At 43.0% G+C, this 27,477-nt stretch overlaps 1 protein-coding gene across 2 annotated transcripts in view; it reads right to left on the bottom strand.

Annotated features, from left to right (window-relative positions):
- LRRC63 (leucine rich repeat containing 63) overlaps positions 1 to 27,477 on the bottom strand; it is a 739,268-nt gene that overhangs the window by 445,001 nt on the left and 266,790 nt on the right. The gene's annotated exons all lie outside the window — the stretch shown is intronic.

Here is a 27,477-nt window from a genome sequence, read left to right as displayed (position 1 = left end):
TGGTCCGGAAGTGAGACGAGACAAGCATGTGTATTGAAATTTTCCCCTATAAACTCCAAGGTGACCAGATGGCTTAGTGGTTAAGGTCTTTGCCTCCCATGCACAAGGTACAAGGTTCGATCCTGACCTCCGACCAATGCCTGTTTGGAGTTTGCATGTTCTCCCTGTGTCTCTATGGGGTTTCACCCATGTCCGAAAAACATACCGAGTGTTTCCATCTCAAACTCACCAATGAATGGAGCTGTGGACAGCTGTGCAGACTCTACATGGGGCCCTACAGGTGGAAGAGTTGTACAGACCAACCACTTTGGGCATCTACTGTGGTGCGCAGTATCCTCAAGATAGAAGAACATGGATCACAGACTGCGCATCGTGGCAGGGCGAGCCACTTGATGGTGTAAAATATGGCTCTAGGTGATTCTGTCATGTTGACTAATGTCACCAAAAAAGGGCATGGGTAGTTACTGCTGATAAGTGGGTTGAGGACCCAGCCTACTCTGACCCACGCCAGGCACCCATGCTAATGGTGAGAGGGGTATATGTGCCCCTAGTGGCCAGTGTGTGCCCGCCATAAAGCCCAGCAGCCCTGGGTCAATAAGCTACTGGCTGGCCGGTGTCTAGTTGCCCAGTCTGTGTTACCTGGGATAGCTCTGTTGAGTGAAAGCTGGACATAAAACCAACCAACCTGCCAAACATGAATTGAGAATTGCTATGCTTAATATAGGTTCACTGACAGGATGCAGCTTGGAAGTGGATGACATGATGATACGGAGGAGGCTGGACATCCTATGTATCCAGGAGACGAGATGGAAGGGCAGTGCAGCAAAGACACTTGGCTTGGGATCCCAAGTCTACTACTCAGGTGGAGGGCAGGCTAAAATTCGTGTAGGATTTGCAGTGAGAGGCAGGCTTCAGAAGGCAGTAAGGGATATTATCAGAATTAATGACAGACTCATGGCAGTCAGACTCCAGTGTAATGTTAGGGCAGTATTCATAATCTCAGCTTATGCCCCACAGCAGGGTTGTGATAGTGAGAAAAAGAGTGCATTCAGACAGCAGTTGCAGGACCTACTAGATAAAGCAGGACAACATGAATTGGTGTTGATAATGGATGACTTGAATGCACATATCGGGATAGACAGAACAGGATATGAGGACTGCCTGGGTCCACATGGGTGGGGCAACAGGAATAAAGAAGGTGAAGCCATTCTAGACTTCTGTCTGGAAAATGGCTTAATAGTAGCCAACACATGGTTCAGAAAGAGAGACAGTCACAAGATCACATACAAGAGTAGTCAACATGCAACTCAGGTAGACTTCCTCCTAGTAAGGAAAAGGCACTGGAGCAAAATCCATGATTGCAAAGTCATCCCTAGTGAAAGAGTCAGCTCACAGCATAAATCACTAGTTGCAACAATCAGCTGCAGTGGTCAAAGAAGGCTCTATGGTCAACAGAGACCAGGCTGAAGACCTGGAAGTTGACTGGAGAGAAAGTACAACAGTCCAAGGAATTACTCAGGGCTCTAGCACCCCAAGAAGAGGAGGAAATAGGTGGAGATGAAGAAGAATGGCATCGCCTAAAAACAGCATGTGTTAGGACTACAGAAAAGATATGTGGCCAAGCCAGGTATGGAAATAAGGTACATAAGGAAAGCTGGTGGTGGAATGCAGAAGTCCAGGAAGTCATCAAAAGAAAAAAGGAGTGTGGGAAGAAGTGGGAGACAGAAAAGGCTGACCAGGCTAGGAAGGACTACTGGTTGGCTAACAAAGAAGTTAAGAAAGAAGTTGCAATTGCAAAGAATAGGGCATCGGAGGCACTGTACTAACTTCTGGAAAGTGACTCAGTAAGGGACACAAAGAAACTATATCAGGTTGCAAGGCAAAGACAGAAAGATAAAGAAGATAGTCAGGCAGCCTTCATAAGGGATGCCAGCAACAACCTGCTCACCAGCCCAGAGGACATCAAAGGCAGATGGAAGGAGTATTTCCAGCAGCTTCTGAATAAAGAAAACCCCACAGAAGCTGTACTGCACCAGAAACAGCCTACAATGAGAGAAGAAGAGGAGCCCACCCTAGAAGAAGTAAGAACAACACTAAGGAAAATGAAGTCAGGGAAAGCAGCAGGCTCAGATAAGGTCACAGCAGATATGATAAAGATGCTTGGTGAGATAGGGGAGAAATGGCTTCTGAGGGTACTAATAGCAGTGTGGAGAAAAAGGCATATCCCAGATGACTGGAGAATAAACATACTCATGCCATTGTACAAGAACAAATGGGACATCCACAACTGTGAGCAGTACAGAGGCATCAAGCTCCTATCACATTGCATGAAAGTTCTGGAGAGGGTGATTGATAAACGGATACACAGAGCAGTAGAATGTAAGATGGGAGATGAACAGTTTGGATTCAGATGAGGATGCAGCACAATTGACCCGATGTTTGCATTGAGACATATGCTTGAGAAGAAGCTAGAGATGAGGAGAGAGTCCAAATGGTCATTCCTAGACTTGGAGAAAGCATACAACAAGGTCCCAAGAAAGCTGGTCTGGGCAGTACTGCTGTGGTTTGAAGGCCCAGAAATATTGGTAGAATTAGTGCAGGCTATGTACAAGAACCCAATGAATCAAGTACGAACAGTGTTTGGCCTGACACAGGGGTTCGTAGTGGGTGTGGGTGTACATCAGGGTTCAACTCTGAGCCCACTGCTGTTCATACTGGTGATGGACTACATTAGCAAACAGGTTGGAGGGGACAGATCAACAAAGCTGCTGAATGCAGATGATGTGGCAGTACAGGCAGACTCTGAGCTAGAACTTCAGCAAAGGATAGGAGAATGGAATCCAAATCTGAAGGCACATGGGATGAAACTAAGCACAGATAAGGCAGTGGTAATGGCAGCAAATTGGAGAAATCAGAAGAAGCTGAGAATAGAAATAGAAGGGAAGATAGTAGAACAGGTAAACAGCTTCAAGAATCTGGGAGGAGTAGTGGAGGAGAAGGGTAGTCTGAATGAAGAGGTCAAAGCTAGAATCAGAGGGGCTGCAGCCAACTGGCATAGAGTTTAAAACAAAACAAGGCGTCAACATGCTGAGAGTAGGATAAAATAGTTTAATAAAGCACAGAGCAATTATATTTAGGTTAGCGCTTTTGCAGTTGCCTGCTTCCTCAGACCTTAATACAAATAACAACAGTTTCTAAAATTGTCCTTTAAATATTCCTTACAACCAATAAAAACAAACATACTTAATGAGGCAAACTTCTCTTCTTTAAAATAGGTTTTAAAGAGATGGCACTATTCAGACCTGAAAGGGCATATGCCTTAAAGTCAATGATCCATTTTAGTTCAACACATTCTGTCTCATTATGCAGGCCACCTTCTGTTGGACTGTCGTTAACCTTTTGTAGAACCAAGCACTTAAAACTGTGGTCCCCCCCAACCTCTGACACATGCTTAGGCAATACATTCATTAGTTTGTTGCTACGTATATCATTTAAATGTTCCAACACCCTTTCCTTCAACATACGATTGGTCTTACCTATGTAAAAACAATCAGATAGGTTACACCTAGCCATATAAACTATATTTGTAGTTGAACAATCTGCATGGAAGGAGAACTCTATTGATTTCATAGTCACTGGGTGTACAACAATGCAACTTGCCCAAATATTAGGGCAGTCTTTACAAGTCCTGCATGCATATGTCCCTTTATGCTGTGAAATAGACTGTCCATAAGACCTATTGTGCTTATAGCACAAACGCTACTTCAAGTTTTTACAATTTTTGAAGCAGAATTTGGGGGTAGATTCTATCACCCTACTTATTTTTGGATCCATCAACAGAATTGGTCGATTTCTCTTAACAATCTCACATACTCTATTGACCCCTCCAGAATAAGTTAAACACATTCTATTCACTACCTTCGTACCCACAGCCTTTTCACTCTCTACAGTTATAGAGCATTGATCTGAAAAGAAGGGCTTTATTTTAGTGCACTCCAACTTATTAACTTCTTCTATGATTCTCTCTATTTCATCAAGTTTTATAGCCCCAATCCACAAGATCTAGGCAAAGTGCATTAAGTGTTCCTTTAGTGATTCAGGATCTGTGTATAATCGTTTATACCTAAGTACCTGATTTTTCACAACATTCCTAGTAGTAGTTAGCTAGGCAGAAAGGTGCAAGGAAAAATGTCCCCTGACTGCTTCCAGAGGAAAGCAATTGGGTCACTCCTCAGGAGCGCTGGTAGGGTTGTCCAGAGAAAGAATCTCTGGAGCCCTGGTTATGCTGACCCCCTCTGCCCCTGTAGGGGTGCCTTCCAGATGAGTTACCCCTTCTGCCTCGAGTAGTATACTCACCACGTGTGTCACGGAAAGGATCTTGCGATTTTGTGTGCCAGATCTTTCCACTCCTCTGGTTCCTAGAGTATGGATGCTGAGGGGCAGAAAAATGTATGCCCATGGCATACAGGGGCTTCCCGTCCTCCTCACACCTGGTCAATATGTCTTTCACTTTCAGGCTGAAAAGGGAAGAACCTTCCACTGGAGTGTTAAGAAAGGAAGACTTAAAAGGGTCCGCAAAGTCACAGAGGCACATCATGGCATGATGTCACATGACAACATCTGAACACGCCACTATAGCCGCTCCTTCAGTGGCATGGGAAATCAAACACATGGAGGAGTTGGATATGGATTCCAGGGTAGCAAGCTGTGAGGCAATTTTGTCATGCCCCTCATCAGAGACTGCTCCTGCTAAGGTTTCAGAGAGTTTGGAGACTAAGACTTTCTGAAGCCTGGTGAAGTGTGCCAGATAATTCAAAGACCTAACAGCAAAGGTCAATGACGCAAAGACTTGCTTCCCTAACCTGTCTGCTGCCTGAGACTCCCTGTTTGGGGGGTAGACAGTCTGGCTTTCCTCGGAAAGCTCCTTATTTGTGGCAGCCGCCACCACCATCGTGTCTACTGGAAGACCCTTGGACCAGTGTGGGTGCTGTTCGGGAGGGGATAGAATCTTGTCTAGTCTCCATGGGATTAGTTCAATGGTATTAAGACTCTTCCATGCGTGCTGCACGATGAGTTGAACCAGCTCATCTGCAAGCAGGGTCACCCAGGAAGTAGAAGGGTCGAGCATGAAAAGCCCACAGGAACACAGACTCCTCGGAGAAGGGATTGGTGGGCTTCCAGTCACCCCTCTGTTTCAGTATTTCAAGGATGTCTCCAAAAGATAACTCATCAGGGAGCAATCGTAGGGACTGCTCCCCTTCATCATAGTCCATGTCCTCAGTGAAAGACTCCTCAGGGGAGTCCATGTGCTTCCTCTTGCATGTCCTCTTACGTGGCACCTCTTCAGTGGGGGCTTCTGAAGAGGATTCTGAAGGAGGGGCACCCTGTGGTAGGGTATCCTATGGCTTTTGTGCTCAATGTCCTGAAGCGGTGGCTTGTGTCAGCTGTGGCTCAGAGGTAGGACATAGCTGATACTCCGACGCTGACAGATAGCCTACAGAGGCAAGAGCCCTCTCCATCACCTGGAAAGCTGGCCCACTCAAAGAGGGATGAGAGCGCAGAACTGAGAAGGACAACCTCAGAACCAAGGTCACATCCTGCTCCAATGGACCAGCTCCCAAGGACAGAGCCTCAAGAGGACTAGGTACCATTAGGACTCCTGGGACCATAGACAGTGCCAAAGAAAAAATTGGCGCCATGCTAGGAACCACAGTGCTTACAGTCCAGTCATGATTCTGAGAGAGGCTTGGCTCCAATTGAACTGAAGGCCAAAGTCGGCTCTGGAAACATGGTAAGGTCCACCAATGGAACCAAAGCAATGGGTGCCAATAAGGGCATGGGTTCCAAGGTTTTCGATACCTGCATGGAAGTCAACGGAGGAGAATATGCTGGAGTCTCTGGAGAAAGACTACCAACTCCTACAGGGAGGGGAGTTTTGGAAGGTGTAGTAATCCCCCTTGCCATCAGCAGCTGATCTACAAGACATACCACATCCAATTCCAAGAGGCTCCTGGTCGATCATGTCGATATCCCCGATGGGGAGTGAGGTTATTCCAAGAAAGTGCTGAATTGTTGCCTGAAGAAGGGATCCACCGTGGGTGAATATCGGGTTTGAGCTGTATGGTCCATTGGCACCGAAGTCTCGTGGGTGGAGACGTGTAGAAGGTGTGTCCTGTACAGAAACTCCTGGAGCAGATATTAAAGGCAAGCTTGGTGCCACAGTCAAGGATGGTGCTGTGGATGGTTCTGGCGTTAAAGTTATTGATGATGGCACTGAGGCAGGAATTACTAGTCTCGGTAAAGTTGGCGCCATAGACACAATCAGTGCCATGACTGGTGCTGAAGATACAGTTTTTGAAAACAGCACTGTGGTCAGTACCAAAGACGGTACCATGGAAGTCAATTTAGGTCCTGAGGGTGAAGCAGTCAATTTTGGAATCTTTTGTTTAGGTTCTTGCTTTTTGTTACCCAAAGGTGATGAAGGAACCAAAATGTGGTCTCTTTCTATGTCTCTTTGCTGGGAGGGGATGAGCCATCCAACCAAGAAATAGCCTCTGAGAAGGGTGTCTTAAGGAGACCCTTTAGGATTAATTTGTTTTTCCTTTTGTTAAGGGTTCCAGAATTAAACCCTTTACAAACAGAGCAAGGTGGTGGAATAGACAGGTGAGGAACACCCAGACGATATACACAGGAGTCGTGGGAATCTGAATTCAGCATTTTTTCGGTCACACTGGTCACATTGTTTAAAACCAGAAGCTTTTCCGACATGGTGCTATAGAGATTATCAACTACCACAAGAAAACAATAATCGAAGAAGTTGTAGAAATGATTTTTTTTTTTTATGAAAGGAAGAAGGAAGAAAGAAGGGGAAAGGGAAATACCAACAATGGTATCTGAAGAAAATTACCTCAAGAGTAGAGGGGAGAAAGGGCCTATACCAATAATGGTACTTAAGGATTAGCTAAATGGTAAGAAAAAACAGCAACAACAATAACAAACAAAAGTGGGTAAATTAGTGGTAAAATAGGGAAAGAAAAATATCAGAAATACAAGTAATTTGAAAATTTTCAAAGTACTTAGCTGAGAGCTGGCTTGACACTGCTTTACACCAACGCAGCATAAGAGATCTGAAGTAACAGGGAAAAGGGTATTGTGGGTAAAAGCTTAGCTAGAGACTTTTTTGGCTGGCACAAGCTTGTTATAAGGTTGACTCGGTTTGGAGGACGGAACTGACAGCCCTCAGTAAGGAATGAATGAAGATTAACATCAGATCTGGTCTTCTCTTTTCCAGAAAATTATTTAGATAAAAGAAACAAGCATTGTTTATACATTGCACACATACTCAGCCAGATATCTTGGCCATAAATAATAAGTAGAGTAGCTGAATAATAGCATCACAGTGCTCTGTTTTGTAATAAAATGCAAATACTGCAAGTAATTTAAACCTGCAGATGTTTCAACTCTTACTTAATTATACTTTGTGAGGATCTAACATATGTTAGACCAACTTTAGTACTGTAAAGCTAAGAATACTCATTCAACAATCAGCTTTAAAAATAATAAGAAAAAATGTGCTGAAAAGAGTTTCCAAATGTATGGAACACAAAATCTAACTATTTTCAAAATTCCAATATTTTTTCATAAAATTGTGTTAGATAAACCTTAGTTTTGCAAAACTAAGAATACTGACTCAACAAGCAGCTTTAAAAATAATAATAAAAATAACTGTGCTTGAAATATGAGTTTCCAAATGCATGAAACACTAAAATCTGATAATTTTCAAATGCCAATAATTTTATAAAAAGGAACTTACAGAAGTACTGCATAGAATGATTATGGAAGCCTATCATTTTGGGTTGCCTGCCATGATCCATCTCAAAATATATTAAGGGAGGCATATTCTTGTTAATCTAACTAGGTACAAATTTATTTCTCCTTTGGGTGTGGTGGCTTTTAATGTTCTGATTTAAGCAGTCTAGTGAAATGCAGTAGCAAATACAGCTTAAAAAAATAAAATGATAAAAAAACACCAAGAACACCGATCCAAGAAGTAAGCAAATTTAATGAAACACTTAGAGCCTCAGCTTACACATTCTTCCAAGAGTAAAAACACTACAAAATACTGTTTGCTTATATACAGCATATTACACAAAACAATTAATCAATTAAGCATACAATTCAAATCACATACTTCCAATTACATTCTTTGTTGAGTCCCTGAGGCTCCAAAGTACCATACTTTAAAATCAGCAGGGTTTCTTTTTTTAAGAGTTTGTTTTTTTAAAGACACACATTCACCTATGCCAACTTCCAATTTTTCCAAGAAACAACCCCTAAGAGAATCAGTGTTAGAGTTGTGTGCTATCAAAAAATGACTCCCAAGGGGACCCTCTAATTTTTTATTGTTTATGTCCCTAATATGTTCCTGCAACCGGACCCTAAAACTCCTATAAGTTTCCCCTATGTAAAACTTCTTACATCCACATCTCAGCACATACACTAACCCCTCTGTGTTACAACTGTATTCATGCCTAGCTCTAAACTTGATGCCATTAATATAGGGAAAAGAGCTTACTAAATACTGACAGATGGAACAGCCATCACATGGAACAGTGCCTTTATTTATGCTTAAGCTCTGACTGACATTAACATCTGATAAACAAAATTGGTTATGTACCAGAATGTCAGACACATTCTGAGCTTTTTTATATGCAATACTCACAAAATCAGGTAGTATAGAGTTCAAAATTGTATCCCTTAGGAGCATAGGCCACAAGCTGCGTGCTTTTCTAACTATTTCCTTAGTTATAACATTATAAGTTGTCACTAAGAAAACCTTCTGATCTCCATTGTTCACAGCTGTATTGGTAGATTTATTTCCACCAATACAAACATTATATTTTCCACTAGCATGGACATAATGAGAATCTCCCTGAGAGTTAACAGAATACCTCATGTCCATAATTTTTTGTTTAGCTTCCCTGACCAGCTGGACATCATAGCCTCTTCTGCTAAACATTTTTCTGCTTCAGCAATCTCTATATCAAAACTCATATCAAGGCTACATAGCCTATGAATTTGTACAAATTCATTGTAGGGCAGTACCTTGACCAGATGTTTGGGGTGACAACTATTCCCATATAAAAATACATTTCTATGGAGACTAGTAGTAAATCCATCTAGGCTTATATCCAAAAACTTCACTTGTGGGCTAAGCTATATACCATCAAAGCTTAAGCCCATAGTATTAGCTTGTAAGACATTAACAAACCCTAGGCCCTCTGTCTGGCTTCCTTGACATAAAAAAACTAAACTCATCAATAAATCTAAAATATAAAATAACTTTTGATCTAAAAAAATCATGTCTATAAATAAAGTCATCTTCAAGTTTAGCCATGACTAAATTGGCATACATGGGGGCAAAAGCCACCCCCTTGGGAGTCCCCTGCAACTGCTGGAAAATGTCTCCATTGAACATAAAAAAATGATTTTTTTAAAACAGAACATAACTAAATCTATCAGAAAATAAGACATAGGGGAGTCCCCTAAAAAATGGAATAAGGCCTGAATCCCTATTTCATGCTAAATGAAAAGGATTTTTTTTTATGAAAGGAAGAAGGAAGAAAGAAGGGGAAAGGGAAATACCAACAATGGTATCTGAAGAAAATTACCTCAAGAGTAGAGGGGAGAAAGGGCCTATACCAATAATGGTACTTAAGGATTACCTAAATGGTAAGAAAAAACAGCAACAACAATAACAAACAAAAGTGGGTAAATCAGCGATAAAATAGGGAAAGAAAAATATCAGAAATACAAGTAACTTGAAAATGTTCAAAATACTTAGCTGAGAGCTGGCTTGACACTGCTTTATGGCAACGCAGTAAACGAGATCTGAAGTAACAGGGAGAAGGGCATTGTGGGTAAAAGCTTAGCTCGAGAGTTTTTTGGCTGGCACGAGCTTGTTATAAGGTCGACTCGGTTCCGAGGACGGAACCGACAGCCATCAGTAAGGAATGAATGAAGATTAACAACATCAGATCTGGTCTTCTCTCTTCCAGAAAATTATTTAGATAAAAGAAACAAGCATTGTTTATACATTGCACACATACTCAGCCAGATATCTTGGCCATAAATAATAAGTAAAGTAGCTGAATAACAGCATCACGGTGCTCTGTTTTGTAATAAAATGCAAATACTGCAAGTAATTTAAACCTGCAGATGTTTCAACTCTTACTTAATTATACTTTGTGAGGATCTAACATATGTTAGACCAACTTTAGTACTGTAAAACTAAGAATACTCATTCAACAATCAGCTTTAAAAATAATAAGAAAAAGTGTGCTGAAAAGAGTTTCCAAATGTATGGAACACAAAATCTAACTATTTTTCAAAATTCCAATATTTTTTTATAAAATTGTGTTAGATAAACCTTAGTTTTGCAAAACTAAGAATACTGACTCAACAAGCAGCTTTAAAAATAATAATAAAAATAATTGTGCTTGAAATATGAGTTTCCAAATGCATGAAACACTAAAATCTGATTATTTTCAAATGCCAATAATTTTATAAAAAGGAACTCACAGAAATACTGCATAGAGTGATTATGGAAGCCTATCATTTTGGGTTGCCTGCCATGATCCATCTCAAAATATATTAAGGGAGGCATATTCTTGTTAATCTAACTAGGTACAAATTTATTTCTCCTTTGGGTGTGGTGGCTTTTAATGTTTTGATTTAAGCAGTCAAGTGGAATGCAGTAGTTGGACATGTTTTGGCAATCTTAAGTATATTCTAGAATACGGATAATTTATTTGGAAAAAATGGAACAGCCTGAAGTACTCCTTCTGTTCCCTTTTAAAGATTTTAACAGATCTGAGGTAGGAGTACTAAATGCAAATTCCTCTATAGAAGAGTCAGTTTTAACATGCTTAGGTAAATTTTCTGATAAAAATCAGGCATGCCTGTGTATAACTATAAGTGTCAAAATAACTCTATAGTATCAAAAATGACCAATTGTCTTTCTCCTTAGAATCTACTGAGCTTTTTGTAATATGCTGTATCTGAGATAAATCAGCTTTCGCATGATAACAAGCAAGTTGAACTATGAGTACCAGTGTGTTAGAGGAATTCAGCCTCTTATCATACCTGCCCATCATCTTCCTTTCCTTGGTTAAAATGAAATTTCTTTGGTACTATCAAGGATATAGTACGAATCTGTAAAACCACTGGTATACATGACTATATTCAGATCGAAATAAAGTTAATGGTTCTTCTTATCAGATTCATACAATATATTAGATGACCTATGAGCAAAAGGCTGAGATTAAAAATGGTAGCATATGTGAACATACATAGGATATAAAGTGATGATACTTTAGCTCCCATCTGCAAACAGAGTCACCAGTAGTTGAGTCAGTGTGCAATGTAACCTTTATCAGTGCATTTCTGCAAAGGTTTTTTTGAAAGATCATTATGTCTAATGCATTTTCATTTGTTCATTTGGATTACATGTGCCTTTATGTATGCACATATTACTTGGGCACCAGATGCTAATTTTTATGCTGCACTAAATGTCGAAACTTCAAAGATGTTCAGAGATAATGTACCTCTACAGTAGCCAACTGCAATGGTGAGCCAGTCTATTTTATTTTATTTTATTATTGATATAAAAAAAGAAGTTATGTACTTACCATAACGTTCCATGTTTGTAGTCCATCTCTCCTATATTCTTGCTGGATGGGTTCAGAACCGATATTCGGCTCCGACTCGGCCTATACTAAAGCTCGAGAGCTTTTTACTGGCTCGAGGCTAGCTCCTATTCCCATGGTGCCTCACGGCAATTCACCAGATCTAGTTTGCAAGAAAGTAATAAATACCTATAAGGTAATAATAATAATTAGAAAGAATCTGTAAAAATACAGGAAGGGATTAGAAACATAATCCAATCCAGGTGGACAATAAAGAGAAAAGTCAGGCAGCCCCAAAAAGAGGTCCACTAGATCCCCCAGAAATGGGAAGGGGGTTGGAGGGAGGGATGCAAGAATATAAGCAAGATGGACTACAAACATGGAACGTTATGGTAAGTACATAACTTCTTTATGTTATGTAGTCCTATCTCGCCGTAATTCTTGCTGGATAGGACAATGTCCCTAGCACCTTTATCCCGGATGGCTCAAGCGAAGAGACTCTTCAGCACAGTGGACCCAAAGGATGACCTGTTCCGGGAGGCCAAATCCAATTTGTAATGAGTGACAAACGTATGTGGTCTTGCCCAAGTAGCTGCTGCACAAAAAGTATCAATTGGGAGCCTAGATCTAAAGGCGTATGAAGTAGCTACAGCCCTAGTAGAGTAACCTTTAGCTTTTAACGGTAATTGCCTACCAGCTTGTTGATAAGCAAAGGATATGCAATCCGAAAGCCATTTTGAAAGAGTAATTTTTGAAACAGGTAAGCCTTTCCTTTTGCCAGAAAAGGAAACAAAAAGTTGATCAGATTTCCTGAATTCTTTGGTCCTGTGTATATAGAATCTGAGTATCATGTGGACATCTAGCTGGTGAAGTCTATACTCTGATTTATTAGAGTGGTTTGGAAAAAACACAGGTAGCTCAGTGGTAGTATTCAGGTTGTGTTCTAAGCATACCTTAGGGAGAAAGGAAGGGTTTGTCCTAAGAGAGACTCTATCCTTGTGAAAGATAATGTAAGGAGATCAAATAGTTAGGGCTTGAAGTTCCGAGACTCTCCTAGCTGATATTATATGTACCAAGAACAGGGTTTTCCATGATAACAATTTTAAGTCTGATGACGAGGATGGTTCAAAGGGTGCAGACATCAAAGATGAGAGGACTAAATTTAAGTCCCAGGGTTCTAAAGGTTGTTTTATTGGGGGCCTAAGAAGAAGAACTCCTTTTAAGAACGTTTTACAGAGGGAGTGTTGCATGATTGGATTTCCCATGAAACCAAAATGGAAATTGGAAATGGCAGCTAATTGAACTCTGTAGCGGCTGCCACTCCTTCATGAAAAATTGTTGTTAGGAAGGTTAAAATGGATTCTAAAGGAGCTGTATATGGATCTAAGCCCTGGTTCATAGCCCAAAAGAAAACCTTTTCCATTTGTTAGAATATAGTTTCTGAGTGGAAGGTTTATGGGATGAAATTAGGATGTGTTTGACTGTTTGGGATAAGGGAATACACCTGGCTATATATGGAATTGGAGCAGCCATCCTGTCAATTTGAGAGTGTGGTTGGAGGGGTGGAACTGTCTCGATCGATGAATCAGGAGATCTGGAGATGGATCCAGAATCCATGGTTCCTCCAAAAGGTATGGCCACAGGAAAGGAAACCAAACTTGTAGAGGCCAGTAAGGAGCAATGAGGATTAAGGAACTCCTCAACTGTCTTGCTTTCTGTATTACTTTGGGTATGAGTGGAAAGGGAGGAAAGGCATAGAGAAGTCCCAGGGGCCAATCGTGAACTAGAGCACCCCTGGGTGACATCCCCAGATGGGGAATGAGGGCAAAGTAGCTGCTGCATTTGGTGTTCAGGTGAGTGGCAAATAGATCGCAGCAAGGCTGGCCCCATTTGTGAAAGATCTCTTTCGTAACCATTGGATTTAGGGACCACTCGTAAGGCATCAGAATTGCTCGGCTGAGTTTGTCCGCTATTACGATGGATTTCCCCGGGATATGCGTTGCTATCAGGAAGCATTGAGTATCCATCGCCCATTTCCAAACTCTTAAGGCCTCTCTGCAAAGCGGGTAAGACTTGGTTCCCCCTTGTTTGTTTATGTACCACACAACAGACATGTTGTTTGACTGAATCGCAATCGTTCCAGTGGGAAGGGAGCTGTGAAGTGCTTGCAACGCATATAGCACCACTCTCATCTCCAGAACACTGATGTGCAAGTGGTTCTCGTGGTTTAGACATGGACCTTGGACTGTCTTTCCCAGATAATGTCCCCCCCACCTTATCTGGGAAGCGTCCGTGGTCAAAACTGCTTTCTCTTGGGGAGGAACAAGTGGACGACCTATGGCAAGTTGTTTCGTGTGTAACCACCATGTCAGATCCCTTTTGCATGCATTTGTTATTAATATCTGGTGAGATAGTGGAAGGTCTTGCATCGACCATTGTGCAAACAGCATCCATTGGAGAATCCTCATATGTAGACGAGCAAGAGGAACTAATAAGATGGCAGAAGCCATAATCCCTAGGACCTGAAGGACTACTCTGGCCTGGACTCTTTGTTTGTTTAATAAGGATCTGATCTGACTGCGTAGAGATTCCACTCTTTCCTGTGTTAGCTTTACTGACATGGTGGTTGTGTCTATTTCTGAGCCTAGATATACAATATGCTGTGAGGGAGATAAGACTGACTTTTGCAAGTTGACAGTGATGCCTAGGCTAGCGCACAAGGACAGAGTCTCATCCCTGGTCCTTATGAGTTGATGCTTGGTGGTAACAGTGAGGAGCCAGTCATCTAGGTACGGAAACACCTGGAATCCTTGACGTCTCAGGTGAGCCGTTACCACTGCCATGCATTTGGTAAACACTCTGGGGGCTGTAGTGAGGCCAAAGAGCAGTGTTCTGAACTGAAAATGGCTGGCTCCCAGCCAGAAGCGTAAGTGTCTCCTGGAGCGCCTGTCCATTTTGATGTGGTAGTACGCATCCTGGAGATCGATTGAGCACATCCAGTTGTCTTTCAAGATAAAGGGAAATATCAACTGCAGAGTGATCATTAGGAACTTTGATTTTTTTACATGCTTGTTGAGCCTGCTGAGATCTACAATTGATCTCCAGTCCCCTGTCTTTTCTGGAACTAAAAAGAATCGAGAGTAAGTTCCGGATCCTACTTGCTCTGCTGGGACTTCTTGGATGACTCTTTTTTGTAGCAACGAGATGACCTCTGATGTTGCACGGTCTAGGTGGATGGGTGGTACGTCTGGAAGAGACCGGTTTGTTGGGGGTTCAGAAATAAAGGGAATCAGGTAACCTCTGGATATGACTGTGTGTACCCAATGATCTTGAGTGATAACCAGGTGCTTGGGTACAGCGATATATGCCCCCCAACTGCCTTCAGAGACGGGCAGTTGGGCAACCCCTCGGGGTCGATGGAAGGGATGATCAGAGAAAGTTTCTCTCTCTCCCTGATGTTGCAGACCTCCTCTGCTGCGAGGGCGGCGCCTTCCATTATATCCTCCCCCTCTGTCCCTGGGGGATGGGTTGACCTTGTGCATGAGGAAAACCTTTTTGGAATTTATGGAACCACATTTTCCCTCCTGTATTACCCTTGGGATAGAGTCTGGATAGGAGAGAGAAACGGACTCCAATGGCAGATAAGGTTTTTCCTTCCTGCTCACACCTAGTCAAAGTCTCTTTCACTTAGGGTCCAAAAAGAGATGAATCATCAAAGGGAACGTTAGTGAAGGAAGACTTGAAGGATTCCGTAAAATTACAAAGACGCATCCACGAATGTCTCCTGAGGGATATTCCTGCTGTGGCTGCCCTGCTCGCTCGATCTGCCACATATGAGATCAGCCTCATGGAGGAGTTATCTATGGAAGTAAGGGTAGAGAGCTACGTGGAAACCTTGTCCATGGAACCTGGAGCTACTGAACCCTGGAGGGTATCTCCTAACTCTTTCAGGAGATCCCTCTGAAGACGAGTGAAATGAGTCGGGTAATTTAGCGATCTTAGTGTAAATGCCGCTGAAGAAAAAGTATGTTTCCCGTACCTATCCATCGTCCTGGACTCCTTGTTATGAGGATGGATATTAGAAGATGTCTCCGATAATTCCTTCTTGGTGGCCGCTGCTACCACCATATCGTCAACTGGAACTCCCTTACTAAAGAAAGACTTGTCCTCAGGTGCTGTCATAAATTTGTTTGGCCTCCTCGGGACGGCTTCCACTGAATCTGGAGACGTCTATGCTTTCCGCAAAATGACCCCCAAAAGTTGGTCATAAGGTGGTGTCACCCAAGAGGTGGAAGGTCAGGAGCCAAAGGCCTCAAGATACACTGATTCATCCTCAGTAGGGCTAGAGGTCTTTCAATCACCCCTCTGTCTAAGGATTTCTAGGATATCAGAGAAGGAGACATCCTCAGAGGGAGATTTGGGGGACCCTTCTGATTCCTCTAAATCAGTGTCTGATGTGACAGACTAAGGGGAGTCGACATGTTTCCTCTTACATAACCTCCTCCGAGGGAGCTCTCCAGTGGGATAATCTGGGGAGATCTCGGAAGAGGGGCGCCTCCAATGGGGGCTACTTGGGCCTCTGGTTCCCTATGCTGTGGGGGTGGCAGGGGGGAAGAGGTTGCTGCCTGCTGCTGGTGGGACACAGGTTCCAAAGGAATGGCTTTGGCAGAGGATAAAGCCTTCTCTATAGCTTCGAAAGCCTTTCCCCCCTGCTCCGAAGAAGACGTCCGCTCTGAGGGGGGTGGATGGTTGACTCCTAGCAAGAGGGAACATCTCCGAAGCAGAAGTGGGAGCTGAGCTGAGTCGAGCCGAGGCACCGACAGGGAGGGTCGGTTCCGAAGAGAACCCAGGGTGACTGTCCTCCTCAGAGTCAACATGAGAGCGTCAGCTCCCAGAACACTCAGCTCCAGACTGAGCCATCGAGGATAGAGTAATTGGCTCTGAAGAAACAGGCTGAATCCCCGGAGCCGAAGGGTCGAAGACAGAGAAGCCTGATGTAATAGGCTCTGAGAGCAAAGCAATTGGAGGAGAGACCTTTGGGTCTGGAGGGGTCAATTTTCTAGCCAGAGCTGGATCCGAAAGCAACCTCTTCACCACCCTCTCAATGTCCTCATCTGATAGGGTCCTGGAGGATCTGTTGGGGACTGAAGGAGACCTCCTTCTCTCCAAAATAGGAGCTCTTGAAATAGGAGATACAGTCTCGATGTCAGGCAAAACCTTCGGTACCGAAGACTGTCTCGGAACCAATGGAATAGACTGCACCGAAGATGAAGCAGAGTTAGAACTGGAACTCCTTGTTTCCGACGCTTTAGACTTTATGGTCGGCTCTGAAGTCGGGGCCGATGATTTTCTCTTTGAAGATTTTGGAGCTGCCTGACCAAGTTCCAGCTGTTCCTGGAAGGAACTGGTCATGAGACCCCTGTCAATAAGCTTTCTTTTCCTTTCGTTTAACACTCTTATACTAAAGGCGTGACAGAAGGTGCAGGGCTGTTGTAAATGGGCTTCGCAACTGGTGTGGCTGTCTGTAAGAGACATTTTCTGCGAACACCTGTCGCATTTTTTGAAGCCGAAGGGCGATGATCCTTGTGATCCTTATCTTTATCTTTAGACATAGTTAAACACTAAAAAATAAAAGTGTAAGGAAGAAGGAAAGTTTTTTTTTTTTTTTTTATAACATTCACACACACACACAGGGAGGAAAGGCCCTCTAACTTAAATGGGCACTATGGCCCTCTAATTTAAATGGGCCATAAAGTCCTAAGGGGGGAATAAGGGTTGAAAACTTTCAAAAACAGATGTATAATACAGAAGAAACTATTAAGATATATATATATATATATATATATATATATAAAACAGAAAAAGGTGATAGAAAAGGACTAAATAAGTAAAAAAAATCATTCTACTTAGCCAATGAGCCAGTAAGACACAACCTCGAAGTTTTGCGGCAAACAAGATCTGGGGAATTGCCGTGAGGCACCATGGGATAGGAGCTAGCCTCGAGCCAGTAAAAAGCTCTTGAGCTTTAGTATAGGCCGAGTCGGAGCCGAATATCGGCTCCGAAACCATCCAGCAAGAATTACGGCGAGATAGGACTACATAACATTTAATGTTAACAGTTCTGTTTCCACATTTCCCATTACTGTAATTTAAAAATTTAGTACTGGTGTCTTTTCACATAAAATAACTCTTTCCAGTCATGAAACACACTTTAAAATACAGTTATTTATTTTCCAGAACTGCTAAGCCGTTAACCATTTAGTTATATTTCTTCATTTGTGACTTAACTATTTTGACTACAATCACTGACATCAATGAAGCTGTATGGAAACTTGTCTGAAAAAAATGGAAAACTGGAATTCAAGAATTTGATCTGTGTCTCAGTATGAGCAGAATTGCAGAAAAGCCAGACAAGAGCCAGTGCTTAATGTTCTTTCATATTACAAACAAGGAATTCAGTTATTTTACAGTGTTAACCTTTAAGATGGAGAGAGATACAAGTTAAGAGTCTTGAGAGACAGTGATGCAACTTATTGTAAGCCAAAGAAGAATCTTCTTTAAGAAATTAGAAGTTATGTACCTACCATAACGTTCCATGTTAGTTATCTTCTCTCGCCTTCTTACTTGCTGGATGGGTTCGGAGCCGATCCTCGGCTCCGACTCGGCACTTGCTTTAGCTCGAGAACTCCTTTTACCAGCTCGAGGCAACCCTATATCCCATGATGCAAGGCGGAACTACCTCAGATCTCGTTTGGCAGCTAACTTACCCTGCTAAAGACTATCCTAACAGAACTAGGAACAATGGTTCCTAAAAGAAATCCTCATAACAACGTACCGGAGGAAACAATCTAATAGGAACTCTCCAAGATCTGTCCAGGCCAGGGGGAAGGAGGGAGGGACGCAAGAAAGAAGGCGAGAGAAGACAACTAACATGGAACGTTATGGTAGGTACATAGCTTCTAAATGTTAAGTTGTCAATCTCGCCTTCATTCTTGCTGGATGGGACCGCGTCCCTAGCACCTGTATCCCGGGTGGCTCAATGGAACAGACTCTTGAGAACTGTGGAACCAAAACTGGCCCTATCTCTGGAGGCCAAATCCAACTTGTAATGAGAGACAAATGTATGAGGCGTGGCCCAAGTAGCCGCTGCACAAATGGTATCAATGGGTAGCCTATCCTGAAAGGCTGCAGAAGTGGATAGACTCCTGGTCAAGTGTGCTTTTGGCTTAGAAGATAGTTGTTTGCCTCTGAGAGAGTACACATAGGAAATGGTGGAAGTCAACCATCTGGATAAGGTCACTTTAGAAACTGGAAGACCTATCCTGTTTTCTGCATAGGAAACAAACAATTGGTCCGATTTTCTAATTTGTTTAGTTCTATGCAAGTAGTACCTGAGCTGACGATGGACATCCAAAAAATGCAGTTTCTGTTCAGCTCTGTCGAAATAGTTAGGGAAAAAGACTGGTAGATCTATAGATTGGTTAATATTGGTTTGAGATACGACCTTGGGGAGAAAGGAAGGGTTAGTTCTTAACAATACCCTGTCCTTATGAAAAACCAAATAAGGTGAACGAATGCAGAGAGCTTGAATCTCGGAAACCCTTCTTGCAGAAGTGACAGCCAGTAAAAATATAGTTTTCCACGTCAATAACTTCAAAGAACATGAAGCAGACGGTTCGAAGGGAGGTAGTATCAAGGATGCCAACATTAAGTTTAGATCCCATTGCGGAGGAGGAGGATGCTTTATAGGTGGCTTTAGGAGAAAAACTCCTCTCAAAAAGGCCTTGCATAATCTATGAGACATAATGTTATTGTCATGCAAGCCAATATGATACTTGGAAATAGCAGCCAGTTGTACTTTGACTGTAGATGACGAGGATCCTGAATGAAAAACCTCCGCCAGGAAATCTAAAACAGAATGTATGGGAGCAGTAAAAGGATCAATATTTCTGGAGTTTGCCCAAATCGAAAAACATCGCCACTTGCTAGCATAAATAGTCCTAGTGGACGACTTCAAAGAAGACACTAAAATGTCTCTGACTGAGTCAGAAATCATTGGTAGCCTGGCTAGGGAAGGAAGTGGAGCAACCAAGCAGTGAGGTTGAGAGAATGAATGGCCCAGTGCTGCTGACCCGACTGGTGGATCAAAAGATCCAGAACTGGGTCCAGATGCCAGGGCTGCACCAGAAGGTGACGATGCAGAGACGGAAACCAAATTTGTCGAGGCCAATATGGAGCAATGAGGATCAATTTGGCTCTCAAAACGGTGGCTTTCTGAATGACTTGTGGAATCAAGGGAAAGGGAGGAAAAGCATAAAGAAGTCCCCGAGGCCAATCCTGGGTTAGAGAGTCCCTCAGGGGTTGACCTGGAAGGGGAAATAGAGTGAAATAGTCTGGGCACTTGTTGTTTTGAGGGGTAGCGAAAAGATCACAACAAGGAGTGCCCCACTTCAGAAAAATCTGATCCACTACAGATTGATTGAGAGACCACTCGTGAGGCATCAGAATAGATCTGCTCAGCCTGTCCGCCAATAGGTTGGACCTGCCGGGGATGTGCGTTGCTATCAGAAACCGCTGAGAAGAGATCGCCCATTGCCAAAGTCTGAGAGCTTCTCGACATAACGGATAGGACCTGGTTCCGCCCTGTTTGTTGATGTACCAGACCACGGACATGTTGTCCGCTTGTACTGCAATAGTACCCGTGGGAAGAAAGTCGCCGAGGGCTTGCAACGTTAAAAGCACTGCTCTCAACTCCAGGACATTTATGTGCAGATGGTATTCTATGGGTTGCCACGTCCGTGGACCATCCTGCCCTGATAATGCCCCCACCCGATCAGAGAGGCATCCGTAGTGACTGTGGCAACTGGAGGAGGGGAATAAAGGGTCGGCCCTGATGAAGAAGAGGGAAGATATCCACCAGCCCAGATGAGCCCTGCACGACTGTGTGACTAAGATTTCGTGTCTCATCGGAAGATTGTGGTACGACCACTGCGTGAATAACATCCACTGCAGGAGACGCATGTGGAAGCGAGCCAGTGGTAGAAGAACAATGGCCGCAGCCATAAGACCTAGAACCTTTAGGACAAATCTGGCTTTGATCTTGTTGCTTTGTAACAGAAGCCGAACAAATTTTTGGATGTCCAGAATTCTTTGATCTGTTAGTCTGGCTAACATTTTGATGGTGTTTAATTCTGCGCCTATAAAGGTGATAGATTGGCAAGGCAGCAGAGAAGATTTTTCGAAATTTACTGAAATTCCCAATTTCCTGCAAAGCTGTAGGGTGTAGTCTCTGGACTGAAAAAGCTGACACTTGGTGGTGGCGGAGAGGAGCCATTCGTCCAAATAAGGAAACACCTGGAATCCTAGACGTCTCAGGTGAGCTGTGACCACTGCCATGCATTTGGTAAACACTCTGGGGGCTGAAGTGAAGCCAAAGGGCAGTGCTCTGAATTGGTAATGACTAGTCCCTAGCCGAAAGCGGAGAAACCTTCTGGAGCGTCTGTGAATCTTTATGTGATAGTACGCATCCTGAAGGTCTATAGAGCACATCCAGTTGTCCTTGCCCAGAAAGGGCAGAATGGACTGAAGCGTGACCATCCGGAATCTTGCCTTCTTGACAAATCTGTTCAGATTGCTCAGGTCTAATATTGGTCTCCAATCTCCCGTCCTTTTGGGGACCAAAAAGAATCTTGAGTAGACGCCGGATCCTACTTGGTCTGTCGGCACTGTCTGGACGGCTCTTTTTTCTAGGAGTTTTGAAACCTCCTGTTCTGCCAAATCCCTTTGACCGGGGGACATCTGTGGAAGGGATTGTAGGGGTACGAGAAACCTTCAAGGGGATCTTGTAACCCTCGGATATAATCGACTGTACCCACTTCTCTTGGGATAGGGATTGCCAGGCTACTGGGTACAGTGAAATCCTTCCCGACTGCCTCCAAGGGTGGACAGTCGGGCAACACCTCAGGGATGTTGAAAGGGCTTCTCAGGAAGAGACTCCCTGTTGCCCTGGTTCTGAGGACCCCCCCTGCCTCTAGGGTGGCGTCTATTGTTGTTACCCCCTCTGCCTCTAGGGGTAAACTGACCACGTGTGTCCGGTGTAGCTCCTTGGGCTTTACGGAACCACATCTTCCCCCCCTTCTGACCCTTGGGATATGGTCTAGAAGGAGTGGAAAATTGGACTCCGACGGCAGAAAGAGTTTTACCATCCTGCTCACACCTGGTCAAGGTATCCTTCACCTGAGGTCCGAACAAAGCTGAACCATCAAAGGGGGTATTAGTGAAGGACGCCTTAAAGGGGTCCGCAAAATTACACAGCCTCATCCAGGCTTGGCGTCTAAGAGCAACTCCTGTGCCTGCGGCCCTGCTCGCTCCATCGGCCGCATAAGATATGAGCCTCATGGAGGAGTTAGATATGGAATTCAGGATAGCAAGCTGTGAGGCAATCTTTTCCTGAGCCCCAGCAGCAGAAGGATCCTGGACTACTTCACCCAGTTCTTTGAGAATATCTCGTTGAAGCCTGGTGAAGTGACAAAGATAATTCAGCGAACGCATAGCAAAGGTCGCTGAGGAAAACATCCACTTTCCATACCTGTCCATGCTCCTAGAATCCTTGTTAGGAGGATGGACAGGTACTGAAGGATCCGCCAGTTCCTTCTCAGTGGCCGCCGCCACCACCATAGCATCCACAGAGACACCTTTGGAAAGGAACTGTTTATCCGAAGGGGCCGTAATGAATTTGGATGGTCTTCTGGGGACAGGTTCCACAGAATCTGGAGCCGCCCACGCCTTCCGAGCCACTACCTGCATAAGTGGGTCGAAAGGCGGAGACACCCAGGAGGTGGAGGGTCGGGATCCAAAAGCCTCCAGGTATACCGACTCATCCTCGGAGGGGTCAATGGAGGGCCAATTCCCCCTCTGTTTGAGGAGCTCAAGGATGTCTGAAAAGGAGACATCCTCAGAGGGGGACCGTGGGGAACCCTCCGACTCATCTAAGTCGGTATCAGATGTAGTAGACTCAGGGGAGTCTGTGTGTTTCCTCTTACACGTCCTCTTCCGAGGGGGTTCCCCTGCAGGATCAGGAGAAACCTCGGAAGAGGAGGAAATTCCCAGTGGGGAAACCTGGGGCGATGGATCCCTGGGCCTGTGAGCAAGAGGTTGGCAAGAGGCATCTGCAGGCACTGAAGAGGGAGGAGCTAGAGGGATGGACCGTTGACCAGGCTCAGAGGCCAGGACACTCCTCATCACCTCAAAGGCTCCTCTCCCTGGGAGGCCGGTACACACCCGCTCCAAAGAAACAGGAATGGCCGGCTCCAAAGAGAGAGAAGGCTCCGAGGCCGATGTCGGCGCCGAGCTTACCAAAGCCGAAGCCCCGAGAGGGAGAGCGGGGTCGGACAAGGGTCCGATGCCACTAGCCCCCTCGGAGCCGACAGTGGAAACCCGACGACCGGATCCCTCCAAGGAAGGTCTCAAGGAGGAGATCGGAGCCGAGGACGACGGAGCCGAAGGATGTATCGGCTCCGGCATCGAAACAGTCGCTGTCCCAAGAAACTCCGGCTCCGAACTCCGGTGTGGAGTCAGAGGAGGAAGTTCAAGGATTGGGGCTATAGCCGAAGTCTGTTGAGACGGGCTATGGAGCATTTGGGCCAGTGCCTGAGACTTCAACAGCCTGCTTACCACCCTCTCTAAATCGTGGTCAGACAGCCTGGAAGATCTCGAAGATCGGCTCCAATGGCTCCGCTCCGACAAAAGAGGAGACCCCGGAGCCGAGTGGATACTCAGTATAGAAGGGGACCGAGATCTCTTACGGGTCGAAGCCATCGGAGCCGAAGTCCCTTTAACTCCAGATGGAGCCGAGGATATCTCAGCTCCGATGCTGGATAAAGTGTCGGCTCCAGCCGGAGCCGACAAGGCCACAGTAGTCAGGGTATCGGAGCAGGTCGGTGCCGAACCCACTACTTGAACAGAAGATATATCGGCTCCGGCCGGAGCCGGAGCCACCGGAGGAGGCTTGGACACTGTAGCCTGAGCCTTCGGTGGCTTAGGAGGTTTTCCTGACCCTAATTTAGGAGGAGAACCTTCTGGCTGGTAAGCCTCGGAGGATGAGCTTATTCCTCCTTTCCTGCAGGACTCTCTGGCTAAAAGCATGACATAAAGCACAGGAGTCCTGCAGGTGCAAAGGCCCCAGGCAATAAACACAAGAAGTGTGACCGTCTGTCAGAGACATTTTCTGACAGCACTGGTCACACTTCTTGAAGCCTGAGACCTTGCCTTCCTTTGACATCCTAGGAGGATGGAAACACAAACAATCCCAACAAACACACAAATTAATCCCTTACACAAACACACAGGAAGGGAATAACCAATGGGGAATTAGGCCTGACTAAAAAACTTTAGATTAAAGATTATAAAAAGTTTGAAAACAAGGGAATAGGGTGGGCTGTAACTAACTACAGACTAAACTGACACTAAAAGGGAAAAATAAACCCCTAACTAATCTTTTTCTTATTTCACAAAGAAAAAACTTACCTCAGCTGGCAAAGGAGACCTCTTTCGCTAAGCGGCAAATGAGATCTGAGGTAGTTCCGCCTTGCATCATGGGATATAGGGTTGCCTCGAGCTGGTAAAAGGAGTTCTCGAGCTAAAGCAAGTGCCGAGTCCAGCAAGAATGAAGGCGAGATTGACAACTTAACATCTATTTGTTTTTCACTAAAAGTCATTTCATTGTATTAAAAATGAAAACATACTTGCTTAAGTGACCAAAATGAAACAGAAATAATATGAGTTTGGGGACTTGCATGATTCACTGATAAAAGAATTATATGTAGTATCAAAAATTATTAAGTCAGGGTCAGATTTTCAAAAGAAGTATACATGCAGATGAGGAATCAGATGTATGTAGAGCAAGTGAGTTTCAGTGTGCAAATTAAGAGCTTCCAGTGAAAATGAAGGTAGAAGGTAGTTCAAAATAAAAAAAAAAGACATTACTAGTAATCATGTGACTTTCGGGATGGCACCTGTAATAAACACTCAGGATACCAAACCAAGTGCAACTAATGCGGCAAAGGCATGAGACAGTACACTGCAGTTCCACTGATAATATGTGTAGGCAATAAAGAAGTCGCAACCATTTGACAAAGATGTATGAAACTGAAGATGTACAGCAATATTTGTATGTAATATAGTGCAAAAGAGTAGAATAAAACTGAAATGTATGTTGGTACTCTTAAGATGCATAATATAAATATAGTTTAGAATATATTCACCAAAACAGACAATTTCTGGACAGAAAAGCTTGTGTTTAGAGACAGAAATGTTAAATTTAAACAGATACTTGCAGAAATTACAGTGTAGTGTCACAAACTATATTTAACTCATTGAATCTGAGAAATTCTGTGGACTCATCTTTGTGCACTTCTCTGACACAGTTGAGACACCAAATGAAGCATCAGCATTAGGGTCTGCTTGATTGTGATAAAAAGGGTTGATTTTCCAGTTAGCAATTAAAGCAACTAGCTATTCTAGATTATAACGTTGGTGAGACACTTGATATGATTTAAGGGATACATATTGCACAGCTACAGAATGATTTAAAGATAAGAAAGCAGGATGAATAATGCTAATAGTTAGAATGTAACTCTGTGAGTGCTAAAGAAGATGCAATATGGTCACAAAAACACAGCATAAATTCATGAGGGCCATCATGAAGATGTGAATAGTCAAAAAGAGGTTTAAAGTTGTAGGGTGGAAAGCAAGAGTTTAACAGAGGAAGAAGTAATAGCAGTGCACGTTTATTAAAAAAAAAAAAAAGTATTTTGGAGGAATCTGCTAGAAGTATTGATACCCACTACCAAATGTAAGGCTAGAAATAATGTTATAAGTGCTTCACTGATAATAAGCATAATGTTCAAGATGCTGAAGACATCTTGCAGAATTATTTTGACTTGTTCATTGATTTTGTCTGTTTTTCAAGCGTGCCATATTTTGGTTTCGCATGAAGCAATGCCATTTAAAAGGGGACTGAGAAAGGTCCCAACAGCAATGAAAAGCAGAACTGAGCAAGAACTAAAGTGTATGGATGCTATTGATATAACAATTAAGCAAGTAGCAGTGACTGAACTGAATAATTTGGCAAACAGCATAGCAACAGTTGTGGAGAAAGACAAGTTTAGAATATGTACAGACCATCAAAACTGAAATAAATGTATTAAAATGGAGAACTGTCAACTTCAAGAATGGAAGAAGTTGTTGTTACCATGCCCAATACTAAGTTTTCTTCAATATTTGAAGCTAATCAAGGGTTTTGACAAATTAGACCAAATGAAGATAGTTTGGACCGTTGCACTTTTAGTATCCTTCTAGGTAGAAATAGGTTTCTTAGATGACATGTTGCAATATTGTATTTGCACCAAATCTATGCAGTCACTTTCTCCTAATTCAGCTGAAAAAACAAACTACTCCTAGTACTTGAATGCAGCTCTTCATGTACAGGACATGTCACCTAATGCAATATCTGCAGCTTTGTAGTACCTTTACCTGCCACATAGCTGATCCACCTTTTTTAACTCACTCATCCTAATTCAACTTACTACACCATTAGTGATCTAAACCTATTATACATAATCTAATCCGCTATTTCCTAACCTAGCTATTACTGCTATATCTTCACCATGTCTACTTCTCTTACCTTAACTCTTTTCTTCCTTTTCTATTGCCTTATATAACTATACATATATTTGGTTTGTTAGATCTTCTATGTATACATTGTTTGTTAGATTTTCTATGCTTACTCATAAATGTAAACCAAAATTATTTGTATACTGTGTATTGTTTTGTTACATTTAATGTATCATTGGCTGAGTCTGTAATTGGTCATTTTTTGATCAGTGTTCTACCCCAGTAATCACATTTAAATAAAACAGAAATTATAGGTCACAGAAGAGTTTCAAAGAGGAATTCTAGACAGAGTGATTGAAGACCTAAAACGATGATGACATAATTAATAATCTAGCTTGGGATGGTACAAACAGGAACATTAATGAAGAATTATCAAGTTGCTGGACAGACTGAGGCAAAAAAGCCATAGACATGAATAAAGTTAAGTGCCAAATTTGTGAGTTTGTTCTCCAGTTCATGGGACCTGCTTTGATTTCTGAAGGTCTTGACCCAAACTCTCACAAGGTCAATGCTACGTTGATATGCAGAACACCTCTGAGAAGTCATCTCTTAAGACACTCCTTAGTACTTCATTCCGAACTTGTCAGATATAACAGTGCCACTTAGGAAACTACTTTAGAATGATGCAGTTTGGTTCTGGTTGCAAGAACAAGATACAAGTTTCAAGGTGTTAAAAATTTAGTAATTCTAGCACCTACTCCAAAGTTCAGTGTGCCACAATTAGATAGGCCTTGAGTGGTACTACAACATAATGGTAGAATAGTAGCATATGAAACAATTGAAGTTCATTTGTCATATTTCCAAAGAGAAAAAAAACTGTTTTCTTAATTATATCTATGGCAAGTTAGTAACTGTGCAGTTAGACCATAAGCCAGTGAACAATATTTTCAAAAAATTCTTCATAAAGCACCAGCCAGACTTCAGAGAATTTTAGTTTAGAAAAATAAGATAATCAGGTTCAGCATAAACCAGGGAAACTGATGCATATAACCAATATACTTACACTTAAAAGGGTATAAAGAAGGCATTTTATAAAATGATCTGTAAGTTAATTTCAATCATCTCAAAATTGCCTATATCAGTTGAGCAGCTAAAAGAGGTAAGAATCTTTGACACA

The sequence above is a fragment of the Protopterus annectens genome, chromosome 5.part0 (genome assembly GCF_019279795.1).
Source record: "Protopterus annectens isolate FY-2018-M chromosome 5.part0, PAN1.0, whole genome shotgun sequence".
Classification (NCBI taxonomy): Eukaryota; Metazoa; Chordata; order Ceratodontiformes; family Protopteridae; genus Protopterus; species Protopterus annectens.
The sequence above is the reverse complement of the archived record's forward strand: the minus strand, read 5'-3'. Positions and strand labels throughout refer to the sequence as shown.